The sequence below is a fragment of the Lycium ferocissimum genome, chromosome 8 (assembly GCF_029784015.1).
Source record: "Lycium ferocissimum isolate CSIRO_LF1 chromosome 8, AGI_CSIRO_Lferr_CH_V1, whole genome shotgun sequence".
Taxonomy (NCBI): domain Eukaryota; kingdom Viridiplantae; phylum Streptophyta; class Magnoliopsida; order Solanales; family Solanaceae; genus Lycium; species Lycium ferocissimum.
The window spans coordinates 14,899,382-14,913,763 of NC_081349.1; the positions used below are offsets into that span (position 1 = coordinate 14,899,382).

General features: G+C 42.4%; 1 pseudogene; it reads right to left on the reverse strand.

Annotated features, from left to right (window-relative positions):
* Positions 1 to 5,330: 5,330 nt before the first annotated feature.
* LOC132066060 (uncharacterized) lies at positions 5,331 to 11,289 on the reverse strand (annotated as a pseudogene).
* Positions 11,290 to 14,382: the final 3,093 nt, after the last annotated feature.

A 14,382-nucleotide genomic window follows, 5' to 3' on the forward strand; every position in this document is an offset into this window, starting at 1 on the left:
CGTATTAGAATCATATACATACAATTTCTCATTTCAGACTTAGCACGTCAGTGAGTGATCATATTCGGAAGTCAGATTATTAACCATATTAAATTATATCAACAAGTCGCGTAACTATTCAACGGAACGTCTTGGGCTCCACGGCAAGTACCAAACCGACCCGGGCCCGTTTATAGGTGTCGGGGATATTATACATTAGGGGAACCTCCCACGAGCGTTTCGGAGCGATCCGAGCCCTTAGTCAAAAGTTGGGGACGTTCGTAGTTTCTGACTCTTTTATGAATATATTCTTTTAAGCACCTTCTTATTTAGTCATACAAAGGCATAGAAACCATAATTGAACTACATTAGGCATACGGAGGTCAAGAAACAAATAAGAATCACGGACATGCTCGGACCGTAGGAGTAGAGTTACCTCGGGGAGCATATCATAGCCTATTCGTACTAAGACATGCCAAAGAAAGAAAAGGTAAGCCTTACATATCGTGCCGCCTCACATAGCTACACTTGTTCATCCTGCCTGCTTATCTACATTTTAAAGGATCCATATAATCATTAGATTCATCGACTTGTTTTCGCCTTAACTTTCCATGCAAGTTCACTTATAAGCTACCGAAATTTCGGCAGCATTTCCTCTGTAAATACGACATCCCCGAGATTATGGCTCGGCCCAAATCAACGTACAGAAATCCGGGAATTCAACCCGGCCAATCCAACAACAATACTAACAATCATAATAACAATATCGATAAATAATTTCAAGATGTCCAAACCAACATCCATTCTTACCCGAAACCTTCCAACTTAACTAGAAACATTCATAACGCATTTTCTACTTTCAAGTTCATAAACTATGTCAACAATTCCATACGTTAACAACATTATTTTCATCAAACAATAACTTTACGTAAATCACTTTAACTCCCGAAAGCAGCCCACGCGGTTTCTAACTTCAACTTGGATCATTTACCTTCATTTTCACATCACAAATTTCATGACGACAACAACCAAGACGCTAGGCAACCTTGGCTTAACATGGCTGCCCGAAAACAGTCCATGCACGGCCAACATCTAACCACAACACAACAATCAAAATATTAGACAAAAATCAATCCATTTGTTCTATGCAACACTTAATAAATTTAATTCATCATCTCCACACCAAGGCAGCCCCTACACACGGCTTAACAACTACCATTTCAACATAAGCTATTTAAATCGTCATCCTTTCCATAGAATTTATAACAACAATACTCAAGAACACTAACTAAAATCAATTCATTCCTTCTACACCAACAATTCATTCCCCTTCGGCACACACACACAACATACAACCTCTCATGATATTCATCCATTTCCATGCATCATAACACATCCAAAACATGCATAAAACATATACAAGAAAATTTAACCATACCTTTCCTTTCACCTTCCTCTTTCTCGGCTAGCCTCTCCTTTTTGCAAAACGAATAATTTTCTCTTTCCAACAATCACTCCACGTCGAAGAGGACCCTCCACTTGGTATAAAACTTGGAACAAACAATTTTTATGATCAACTTTGGGGGGGGGGGTTCGGTTCGACGACCCCTACCTTTTCCGTTTTTCTCCTTCTTTTATTTTTTTCTTTCTCTCTTTCTTTCTCTTCCCCTCTCTTAATTAAAAGATGACAACCACATATATATATATATACTTATATATATAGCATGTGAGGGCACATGCCCTCACTCTAGAATTTTCCTTTCTTTTTCCCTTCTTTTTTTTCTAGAATTTTCTTCAAAGGATGACTTAATTCTTTTTCTTTCCTCCTTTTATTTTGGCCACATGGCCTTTTGCAAGACTTTTCTGTGTGGCATTGTAAAATGACCATTTTTGCCCTAGCCTTTCCACAAAATTACCATAATGCCATTTTGCAAATTTCCCTTTTTGCCCTCAGTCTTCCTCAATATTTCCACACTAATAATATTTTCCAACGACTTACGCATTACAACGGAGCCGAAAAATAACCTTGCCCTAAACCTTCCGCCATTGTCTCGAAATATCCGAAAGTGCAAAATGCGAGGTGTAACAGGGCCTCCTCAAGACGCTCTCTCTCTCGGGCCTCCTGCTCTATCTCCACAACTCGAGACGGCTGTACCCTCTCAACAGCTGGGTCACCCTCAAGCTCCTCGCCGAACTCTTTCTCACTTTCTTCCTCCCCTTCTTCGTCATTTTCTTCTTCTTCCCCAGCTAGCTCCTCAACTCCTTTCCCCGAAGGCATGGAGGTGCTATGGGCCCTGTGGAGAATAAGGACACACCGGATGGTAGAATGGGTGCACTGAGCTTAATGTCCGGACCTTGATACCCGAATATCCTCCCGGACCTAAGCCAGTCCGCCCGAATACCGAGAGTCCTCCTTCACCACCCCCTCAATACGCTCCAATTGACAATCGATCTGGCGTACATGCTCCTTAATTTTATCCTGCTCTTTCCTAATATCTGTGATAGCCTGAGTATATGGTGCCATTGCTTCCTCAATAGCCTCTTTCACAAAATTAGGAAGCTTCTCAACTAGCCAATTTACCTTAGCATCCGCTGCCCGAAGCACTCACATACCCTTGCTAGACACCCCACGAACTGCTGTGGTGGACGGTGGAATGGGGGCAGAGGGAACTGTAGTGGAAGATGGAACACTCGGAGGGTCAGGCCCCGGAGCTCGAGGCACAGAACTAGGAGCTGTCGCATCATTGTCTGTGGCCAAGTGCTCGGGCTCAAGAATGTGAGCTTCTAGTACTGTCACCGAGGCTCTCGGCTCTGGGCTCACCCGTTTTCTCTTTCTAGTCCCCAATTCCAACTTAGTGTAATCTATTGTTTGGTTAGCCTTTAACATCCTGTCTACCCGAGGAATATCACGAACCTTCTTTCTTCGGCATAATTCAGTGATCAAGCAAGGAAAAGGGAATGATGTGCCCTTTTGAGTGGACTTATTTTTTATCTCATCTCGGATAATTACCCCCACATTGACGAGGTACCCGGACATGAGTGAAGCAATGAGCATACACTTTGCAATGGGTATGTCGGTGTTGTTCTTGGAGGGAATCACCCGCGATGATACTAGTGATAGCCAAAACTTAGCTTCGCGGTTGAAAGTGTTCTTCTCAATGGAGACAGATGGATCCAGCCATGGCGGAGTCCTTGAGGCAATCACCGAAGCAACCCACTCTCGCTGCTCCTCCGGGTTCTCCATCCTTAAATCATATTCAGAACTCACCGGAGGCCAACCTTCAATAGGATCTGATTATCTTCGCTGCTCATATATGATGGAAGTTATGGTATCGGCAGCACAATCAACACACTTCCCCCGAGACGGAACCCAACAGAAGTGTTCCACATTCTTCTTTGGTTGCATTCAACTTGGCAGCATAAGCCGCATAGAATTCCATCACAAGGGCTGGGCAGTATTCGGCCGCCTGCATGAAATAGGTCCATCTCAAGCCCTCGAGCTTACGGATGATGCCCGAGCATTGGTCTTGTAAGCCATTTAAAGTGACCCTCTTTTCGACAATGAAGCCCCGGACTACATTTCTATCGGGCTTAATAAAGCTCCATGCCTTGTAAAGGTCCCTGGATCCAGGCACGGTGAACCTTTCCTCCATTACTTCCCTTCTTTCACCTCTTGTGATGGCATCCTCTGGCTCAGGTGAGGAAGCCTCATGTGTCCCTTCTTCAGACTGGGGGACCGGATCTGCAGGTGCTTTTTCTTTTCTTCTAGAGGTGGAGGCTTGTCGTGTTGCTCTTTTTCCTCCACCTTGTGCTTTATTTGTTCGAGTCATCCTACATATCACACAAAAATATACTCACTATTTATGGTGCTCTTTAAGTAACAAGAAAGAAGTAGGAAAAAAAACATAGTATAGCAGGGTGGCATCACCTGCGAAACACCACATGCGAGTCACATGTGCTATGTGCAACTCGCAGGTAGTGTCGTAGGTGCTACACATTGTGAAGTTGATTTTTGTTCTTCACTGTCAACACCTGCTGCAGCAGGTGCGATTCGCATGTTAAACATGCCACTCGCAGATGCTGCACGCAGGTGAAGCACTGAAGACATTTTTTTGTTTTTTGTTTTTTTGTTTGTTTTTAGGAATATAAATACACAACACATATGCATAGATGATCACATTTGCACATACACAAGACCATACACATGTAACTACTTCCCTTAAGAGGGTTGTCACCCCGTCCATCATTGGGAAAAGCTATTTAACCAATCGGGCCACTGGTCGATGGTCATCCCTTCCAAAGACAATGTCAATTCTACAATTCTGAGTGCATCGTGTGTCTTATTCTACAGGTAATGTACTTTTGGGTACTCAAGAATTCCCCAAGGCTGGCAAATGATCACACTTCCACAACATCAAAACACCCGTAGGTTCATTTGGGCATTTCGTCAAAAAAGTTGCTAGCATTTATCAACAATCACTCTTACGACAGTGGGTACTCAAGAATTCCCAGTCGCTATCTAATTATGCATCAGCAACATCGATATTACTCATCCTCGTAGGACTACACAAGCATAGGTACTCAAGAATTCCCCATTGTTCATCAATTTCCAACAACCCACGCAATGCACAAGATAAATCTACCCAATTAACTAATTACACCAAGTAGTAGGGCATGGTAATGATATGGGATTGAGCATTTCTTAGATACCACTTAATGTAAAGAAGAGAAGAGTTGACATACTTTGAGAGTTGATAACAGTTGGAACCCTTGAAATCTTTATCAAGGTAAAAGAGAAGGAAATACTATTTAAGATTTGTGGTATGATTAAGAATGATTGGAGTGAAGTGGGATTATGGGATGATATAGAAGGGAAAAAGGAGGAGGGAGAGAAGGAAAATAAAGGGCGTAACTGATGAAACCATCAGTTACGTTTCTTTTATTTGAAAAGCAAAAATCGAGTCGGGTCGGTCTGACCCGTGAATCGCACTTACCTGCACAACATGCGACTCGCATGTGGAGTCGCATGTGGTACATGCGAGTCGCATGTAGTGCCTGATCTTCGCATCTGTTGACAGACGATTTGGCTTTCTTGGCCTGAAATTTTGCACCACTGCCGAGACGCGGAGTCTTTGCGACGAGCACGACATGCGAGTGGCATGTCACAAAGATATTATGCTTGTTAGCATTTTCTCAACTCTTCTTCTTTGTGCACACAATTTATTCCTACACACTTAGACACACATTAAAAACATCACGAAAGTAAAAACAACCAACAAATGAAAATGGAAACTTGGGTTGCCTCTCAAGAAGCACTTGATTTTACGTCGCAGCATAACATTGGTACCTATTCATGGCTCATTGAGGAGGAAGACCTCGATAATCTTTGCTTCATTCTGAGATCCCAAGTAATGCTTCACCCTTTGCCCATTCACTTTGATTTTATTGCCACTTGGGCAAACAAGTTCGATTGCTCCATATGGGAACATTTGTGTGATTTCAAACGGGCCGAACCATTTGGATTTCAACTTTCCGGGAAACAACCGGAGCCTTGAGTTGAATAACAATACGAGATTCCCGGGGCTAAGTTCTCTTTGCAAAATCTTCTTATCATGGAAGTGCTTCATGCGGGCCTTGTAGAGTGAAGAGCTAGTATAAACTCTAAGTCGAAATTCATCAAGCTTATTAAGTTGTTCCGTCCTCAAGTTTGAGGCATCACTCCAATCCAGATTCAGCTTTTTCAAGGCCTACAATGCCTTATATTCAAGTTCCATGGGAAGATGACAAGCTTTGCCAAACACCAGCTGATAAGGAGACATACCAATTGGTGTCTTATAAGTCGTTCGGTAGGCTCATAAAGCATCATCCAATCTCTTTGACCAATTGGTCCGATTAGCATTCACTATTTTAGAGAGTATGCTCTTGATCTCCCTGTTTGAGACTTCAACTTGTCCACCCGTTTGGGGATGATATGGGGTGACAACTTTATGCTTTACTCCATACTTATCAAGAAGAGTCTTAAATACCTAAGCAAAAATGAGAGCCCCCATCACTAACGATTGCCCTTGGGGTTCCAAATCTAGAGAAAATATGCCTCTTTAAGAATGCGGTGACACTTCTTCCTTCATTATTAGGGAGCGCAATAGCTTCCACCCATTTAGACACGTAGTCCACCACCACAAGAATGTACTTGTTATTGTAGGAACTCACAAATGGATCCATTAAGTCAATACCCCACACATCAAATAATTCAACCTCAAGAATCGGGGTCATCGGTAGCTCATGCCTCCTCGAGATGCCTCCATGCCTTTGACATTGATCACAAGCTTTCACAAAGTCATGTGCATCTTGATAGATTGTTGGTCCATAAAAGCCACTTTGAAGAACCTTAGACACCGCTCTTGAACTACTATGGTGCCCACCAATCGGTGATGAGTAACAAGCTTCGATGATGGGCATCATTTCTACTTCGGGTATGCACCTCCTCATGATGTTGTCGGCACAAACCCGGAATAGCTATGGCTCATCCCAATAGAATTTTCGGGCATCACTCAAAAACTTTTTCTTTTGGTGGAAGTTCAAATCCTCCGGCATGATGTCACTTGCGTGAAAGTTAGCAAAATCGGCATACCAAGGAATCATGTCATGTGACCCCGCCATTACTTGCTCATCTAGGAATGAATAATTGATTTCTAAACCATCCAATGGATGCCCACCTTCTTCAAGGCGAGATAAATGGTCCGCCACTTGATTTTCACAACCCTTTCTATCCTTGACTTCAAAGTCAAACTCTAGCAAGAGAAGGACCCAACGTATCAACCTTGGTTTTGCATCTTTCTTTGTCATGAGGTAACGTAAAGCTGCGTGATCAGTGTGGACGATCACATGGTTTCCCAACAAGTAAGCCCGGAACTTCTCAAAAGCAAACACAATAGAAAGCAACTCTTGCTCGGTGACAGTGTAATTCATTTGGGCACCGTTCAGAGTCTTGCTTGCATAGTAAATTATGTGAAAGATCTTATCACACTTTTGTCCAAGAACAGCCCCCATGGCAAATCCACTTGCATCACACATCAACTCAAAGGGTTGGGACCAATCCGGGGCAATGATAATAGGAGCCGAGGTGAGTCTCTCTTTCAAGCCCTCAAATGCCGTCAAACAAGCACCATCAAATAAAAACTTTGATTCCTTCTCTAAAAATTTGCATAGAGGGTTGGCTATTTTCGAGAAATCCTTGATGAATCTTCTATAAAATCCGGCATGCCCAAGGAAGCTACGAACACCTTTGACGGAGATTGGGGGAGGAAGCTTGACAATAATCTCAATTTTAGCTTGATCAACCTCAAGCCCCTTTTTTGAAATCTTGTGTCCCAAGACAATGCCTTCTCCAACCATGAAGAGACACTTCTCCAACCATGAAGAGACACTTCTCCCAATTTAGAACCAAATTTGTCTCTTCATATCGTTTCAATACTTGGGCAAGATTCTCCAAGCATTCATCAAAGGAATCCCCAACCACAGAAAAGTCATTCACGAAGATTTTAATGGACTCCTCAACCATGTCGGAGAAAATAGACATCATGCAACGTTGAAATGTTATGGGTGCATTACACAGCCCGAAGGGTATTCTCTTGAAAGAAAAGGTCCCATAAGGACAAGTAAAAGTGGTTTTCTCTTGATCCTCGGTGACAATAGTGATTTGGTTGTGCCCGGAATACCCATCAAGGAAATAATAATAATCTCTTCCCGCAAGCCTATCAAGCATTTGATCCATGAATGGCATTGGGAAGTGGTCCTTTTTGATCCACTTATTCAACTTTCGATAATCCATGCAGACCCGCCATCCGGTGACCTTGTGAGTGGGGATCAACTCATTTTTAGCATTTGCAACCACGGTGAATCCACCCTTTTTGGGTACGCATTGAACCGGACTCACCCAAGAGCTATCCGATATAAGGTACACTACACCGGCGTCTAACCACTTGATGATCTCATTCTTCACAACCTCTTGCATAGGAGGATTTAACCTCCTTTGATGTTCGACGCTTGACTCACATTTTTCATCAAGTTGAATTTTATGAGTACAAATACCGGGCGGAATCCCTTGGATATCCGCAATACACTACCTTGTATCTTCTCAAGATCACCATTAACTTCTCTCTTTGCTCATCTGTCAACCGGGCAGATATAATCACGGGCAATGTGTTGTTGGGTCCAAGAAACTCATACCTCATGTGAAGGAAGAGGTTTGAGTTCCAATGTAGGAGGCTCAATAATGGAAGGCTTTGCAGGAGTAGTTTCTCGGTTTTCCAAATCAAGATCAAGTTTCTTTGGATTGAGGTGGTAAGACCCCATTCCAATCAATGCATTGACTGTCTCCTCAATCTCTTCTTCATTGTCCCCTTCATAGTTCATTATCACCGCCACCAACATATCACCTATATGCTCATGTTCTATGGTTGTCTCCATTTCTTTATCAATTGTATTAATAACCGACACAACACTCATATCCGCCGGTTGTTTCATTGACTTGCAAATATGGAAAGTGATCTCTTCATCATTCATCCTGAATTTTAAATCACCTCTCTCCACATCCACAAGGGCACGCCCCGTAGCTAAGAATGGTCTTCCCAAGATTATGGGAACTACAAAGTCAACTTCACAATCCAAGATCACAAAATCGGCGTAAAAATAAATCGATCCACTCTCACAAGCACATCATAAGAATACCAATGGGCCTCTTTACGGTCCTATCCGCCATAAGTAATCTCATCATGGTGGGACGGGGAGTGCCCAATCCCAACTTGTTGAATGTAGATAGCGGTATCATATTGATGCTTGCTCCAAGATCACATAAAGCTTTTGCAAACTTGTATTTACTGATGGTGCATGGAATCGGACAGTAGGAGGAGACTCGGAGCACTTCCCTGTTCTGATGGGGTTGCATCAGGGATCAGCTCTTAGCCCGTTTCTATTCGCCTTGGTGATGGATGAATTGACGCGACAAATACAAGGTGAGGTGCCTTGGTGTATGTTGTTCGCAGATGACATAGTCCTGATTGACGAGACTCGCAACGGAGTTAACGATAAGCTGGAGGGCTGGAGACAGACGTTGGAGTCTAAAGGATTTAAATTGAGTAGGACCAAGATAGAATACTTGGAGTGCAGGTTCAGTGGCGTACCGCGTGAGGCTGACGAGGAAGTGAGGCTTGGTACCCAGGCCATTCAAAAGAAAGAAAGTTTCAAGTATTTTGGGTCTTTTATACAGAGAGATGGGGATATCGACGATGATGTTTCACATCGTATTGGTGCAGGGTGGATGAAATGGAGACTCGCCTCCGGAGTACTGTGTGATAAGAAAGTGCCACCAAAACTTAAAGGCAAGTTTTACAAAGTGGTGGTTAGACCGACTTTATTGTACGGAGCGGAGTGTTGGCCAGTCAAGAAATGTCACGTTCAGAAGATGAAAGTCACGGAAATGCGAATCTTTGCGGTGGATGTGTGGGCACACTAGGAGGGATAGAATTAGGAATGAAGATATCCGAGACAAGGTGGGAGTGGCATCGGTGGAGGACAAGATGCGAGAAGCGAGGCTGAGATGGTTTGGGCATGTGAAGAGGAGAGACACAGATGCTCCAGTGCGGAGGTGTGAGAGATTGGCTATGGATGGTTTTAGGAAAAGTAGAGGTAGGCCGAAGAAGTAGTGGGGAGAGGTGATTAGACGGAGATATGGCATTTCCACCACCGAGGACACGAGCTTAGATAGGAGGTTGTGGAGGACTCGATTAGGATAGAAGGCTAGGTGGCTTACCTTTCACCATAGTAGTTGCAGTTTTGCTCTTTTATTTATTGCCATTTGGTCTATGCATTTGATTGCTGGTTATAATTGTTGGGCCATTGTACTTTGATTATCTTATTTATCTGTAATAGTTAATGCTCCTTTCTCTTCGGATTGTTCTACTATGATTTTCTCGCTTTTGGTATTTGTTGTTATCATATTGTTTTCGATATGCTTGGCCATATCTGACCTTTTGTCTTGTTTTCCTCTTTTTCTCCTCTCTTGAGCCGAGGGTCTTTCGAAAACAGCCGCCCTACCTGCAGGTGGGGGTACAAGAACCGCACACTCTACCCCTCCCCGGACTTGCGTACGGTGGGATTATACTGGGCTGGTTGTTGTTGTTGCATGGAATTGTGCACGCTCGGGGGTCTTTTTTTTTTTTGTACCAAAGCTTTGGTAACGATTGCACTACAATGATGAGTGCCTCCCAATGTTTCAAGGCCAGGACTCCTTCTTTTGGTGACAAGATCTTTCATGAACTTTGCATAACCGGGCATTTGCTCAAGTGCCTCAACCAATGGAATATTTATTGAGAGCCGCTTTAATCGTTTGATGAACTTAAGGAATTTTTCATCGTCCATTTTCTTTGCCAATCGTTGGGGAAAAGGAGGAGGAGGCTTCATAACGGGCGGTGAAGCCCTTGGTACCTCCGCCACCGCTTCTTTGCTTTTTGAAGCATCATTAATTTCTGGAGGGTCCTCAACAACAATAGCCTTTTCAATACTAGCCCGCGTATTCTTTGGGTTCATTGCTTCTTCAACAACCATGGGTTCTTCAACCATTTTCTCATCGTCACCCAACACATCCTCATTCACCAACGCCTCTTCCCCAATTGTCTTGCCACTCTTAGTAGTAATTGCATTGCATTTATGGTCACTATCATTCCTTGGATTTGCAACTGTATCACCAGGGAGTGAGCCTTTTTGACTTTGATTTAGGATAGCCGAGATTTGGCCAAGTTGAGACTCCAGTTGTTTAATGCAGGTGGAGTGTGAACTCACAACTTGCCCCATTGATTTAACCTCATCTCTAGTCTCCCTGCAAAGGGTATCAGTGGATTCCACTTTCTTCAACACCCTTGACAACATATCTTCAATTTTTGAACTAGCGGGATCGCTAGTGGGCGGTTGACTAAAGCTTGGTTGATTACCCTTTGGAGGGACATACGGATTTGAGCTCCGATGATTGTTGTAGTTGTTGTTGTAACCCCCTTGATTGTTGTTACGATTATTTCTCCAATTAGAGTGACCTGGATCTTTGTTCCAACCTTGATTCCCCTGACCTTGCCGCCAAGATCCTTGACTCGGACCTTGGTAGTTCGGATGGGAACCCTCCCTTAGATTGTTGACATAACTTGCCTCCTCATCATATATTTGGAAACATTGCTCATCCGGAGAACCCCCTTCACAAGATTCTACCGCATTCACCTTTTTGCTTCCGCCACCCATGATATGTTTTGTAAGAAGATCCATTTAGGTGACAAGTTTGGCTAGGATTCATCTCTCTCTTCCTCCTTCTTAATCATCTCACGAGTGAGCACATTTTTGGAGGAACTTTCTCCACCTATTTCCGCATCCCTAGTGTGCCATGCTTCATTAGTCTCGGTTAATTTATCCAACAATTCACAAATGGTGGCATAAGAATTATCCATAATAGACCCCTCTGGGGTGTTGTTCTCCACTGATTTGTTGACCGAGTCACACTATCGGGCAACCCATGCTTGGGACAGCTTTTCACTTTCTTTTTAAAACGAATCCAAGTTTCATGGAGAGCCTCATCAGGAAGTTGACGAAAGTTGTTGATTTCGTCACGGAGTTGTAACATTCGCGATGGAGGGAAGAACTTCTTCAGGAATACTTATGTCAATTCCTCCTAAGTAGTGATGGATCCGGACGGGAGATCATCTAACCAAGCCGTGCCTTTCCCCGTTGGGGGAGTACGGGAAGAGCCGTAGCTTAACCTTTAACCGAGACGCCCCGTATGCACATTGGTAGAACAAACCCCAAGAAAGTTCCTAAGGTGCCTATTCGGGTCATCTTTGGGTAGACCACCAAGCAGTGCCCTTAGTGTTGAGCAGGTGTAGCATTGTGTTGGTCACGTGAAAACTCGAGTTTCCAATTAGAGGCGGGGGCTGAATTACCGCTGCATAGCCTGCCCCCGCCGCCTCTTCAATGACCACCACAGGTGGATTTTGGATGGGATTACCAGCCTCGTCCATATTGCCTGCACAACACACAACAACAAAAAGGAAATAAGAAAAGAAATAAAGACTAAAAGTAAAGTTTTACACTAGTTAGTAAATTTCTAGACCGTATTCCCCGGCAACGGCGCAAAAACTGATAACGTCCAAATCCACTCCTCAAAGAGAAAGTGTACACGGTCGTATGCGATATAATTTACCCAATTATGAGTTGGGGTCGATCCCACAGGGAACAATATACTAGGCGATTTAAACAAGTAAGGAATTATCACTTTCTACGCTAAGACAAACACTTGATAATATTTTGATTTTGAGAAAATTATAACTAATGCGAAAATATAAACTAATCTAGAAAGCAAGTAAAATGATCAATGGCCACAAGCATGGATACAAGGAACTCTCAACTAACGATCCAATGTATTTTATAATTTTACAACTAAGAGCCCGTTTGGATTGGCTTATAAGTTGCTTATAAGTTGCTTAAAAAGTACTTTTTTGAGTGTTTGGTGGCAAGTTTAAAGTCATTTTGTGCTTAAAATAAGCTCAAAAAATAATTGGGCCCATTTGACTTAGCTTATCTAAAGCGACTTATAAGTGAAAACAGCTTATAAGTCAAAAAAATAAGTTAGACTACCAACTTATTTTTTTTAGCTTATATTGCCGGTAAACAAATTTTTATAGGCATAAGCTCATCCAAACAGGCTCTAAGAGCAGGTTTATATTAATAGATAATGATTTCTAAAATCTCATTGAAAGTCATCCAACCAAATTAATGAATTTCACTCTAAGCTTTTCCAAGCCTTAGAGTGTGATATCAAGCACAACCAATTAAATTTTAAGTAACTTTCTTATTCCTAGCTCAAGTTATTAGATGAGGGTTGTGCCCCAAATTCTTGCTATTAACTCGTTTCCTAGCCTCTACTTTCTTTTCCAAGCAAAGTATGGGTACAACGGCGCCAAAATTTGATACGCCCAAATTACACCTTTAATATTAGGAGTAAGCGGTCATTGTCAAATATAAAACCCAACGAGGTTGGGGTTAAATTCCACAGAGAATACAATGAAGAAATATACTTGTCAAGTGTAACGCCCGACTATTAGTCTATATTTCAAGGGAGAGAGGAATATAATAGTAGTTTGATTGTTGTTTGTTCATTAAAGACTAAGAGTGGTTATGAGATGCAAACTATTGGTGAATGGGACCAAGGTTATGGTTCCAATGGAAAGTAATGCGCTTGGGTATCAATCCAACTTATTCATATGCCTAGATGCATTAAACCAAGGGTCACGTGAATCTTGCTAAAAATTTTCCAACCAAATTAGCAAATTTCATCCTAGGCTTTTCCAAGGCCTAGAATGTTTTATATGAGAACACCCATTTAGCCTCAACTAGCTTTCCTAATCTTAGCTCAAGCTATTAGATGGATCTAATGACCCAAATTGTTGCTATTAACTCTTTTCCTAACCTATACTTTCTTTTCCAAGCAAAGTAATGGTATTAAGGCACAAGTAATGTTTTACACCATCACAAGACATTAACGCGTGAAGAGTTAATAGAAAACACCATTAGCATATAAATGAAGTATGAATATGATACCCAATCACATAACTAACACATTTGGTCCCACAACCTTAGCTAAAGAGATTAGCTACTAATATTCATTAAAGGTAAAGCAATAATGTAAAGTGTATTCATAAAGCTTACAAAAGTATTGAATGGAGAAGATGACAAAAGCAAAGGAATCTCTTAAAAGCTTCACCAACCAATAATAAATGAGCTTCACAAAAAGACAGCTTAAAAATCTGTAGAATAATGAGTCCAAAACCCTAGAAAATCTATTTATAATATCTCCAAAACGGGAACAATTTCCAGACAAAAATACCCCTGCGTATCTAGTGCGAATCGTACTTGGTGCCACATGTGCAACCTGCAAGTCGCAGGTTGCACCAAAGCTTCGCAGCATCGCATCTTCAAGCTCGTGGCAAAGACCGTCGCATGTTGCATCAGTGCGACTCGCGTGGTGCTCGCAAGTGTTGCACCACTTTGTCCTCCATTTTAGCCATCTCTCGTCATTAGATCTGCAGCACCTCGCAACTCGCGTACGCAAGACATGCGACTCGCAGGTGATGTTCGTTCACTTTCAAATTTGGTTTTTGCTTCATTTTGCCTCAAGTTGCTTCCAACACATATTATTCTACAAATTAACACAAAAGCACGAGAAACGACATCAAAAGTACTTGAGGATTTACAAAAGACTAAGCAGTTGGCATTGAATGCGCCGTAATTTCACGGCACATCATCTTCCAACCGAATCAATAAATTTCACTCTAAGCTTTTCCAAGCCTTAGAGTGTGATATTAGGCA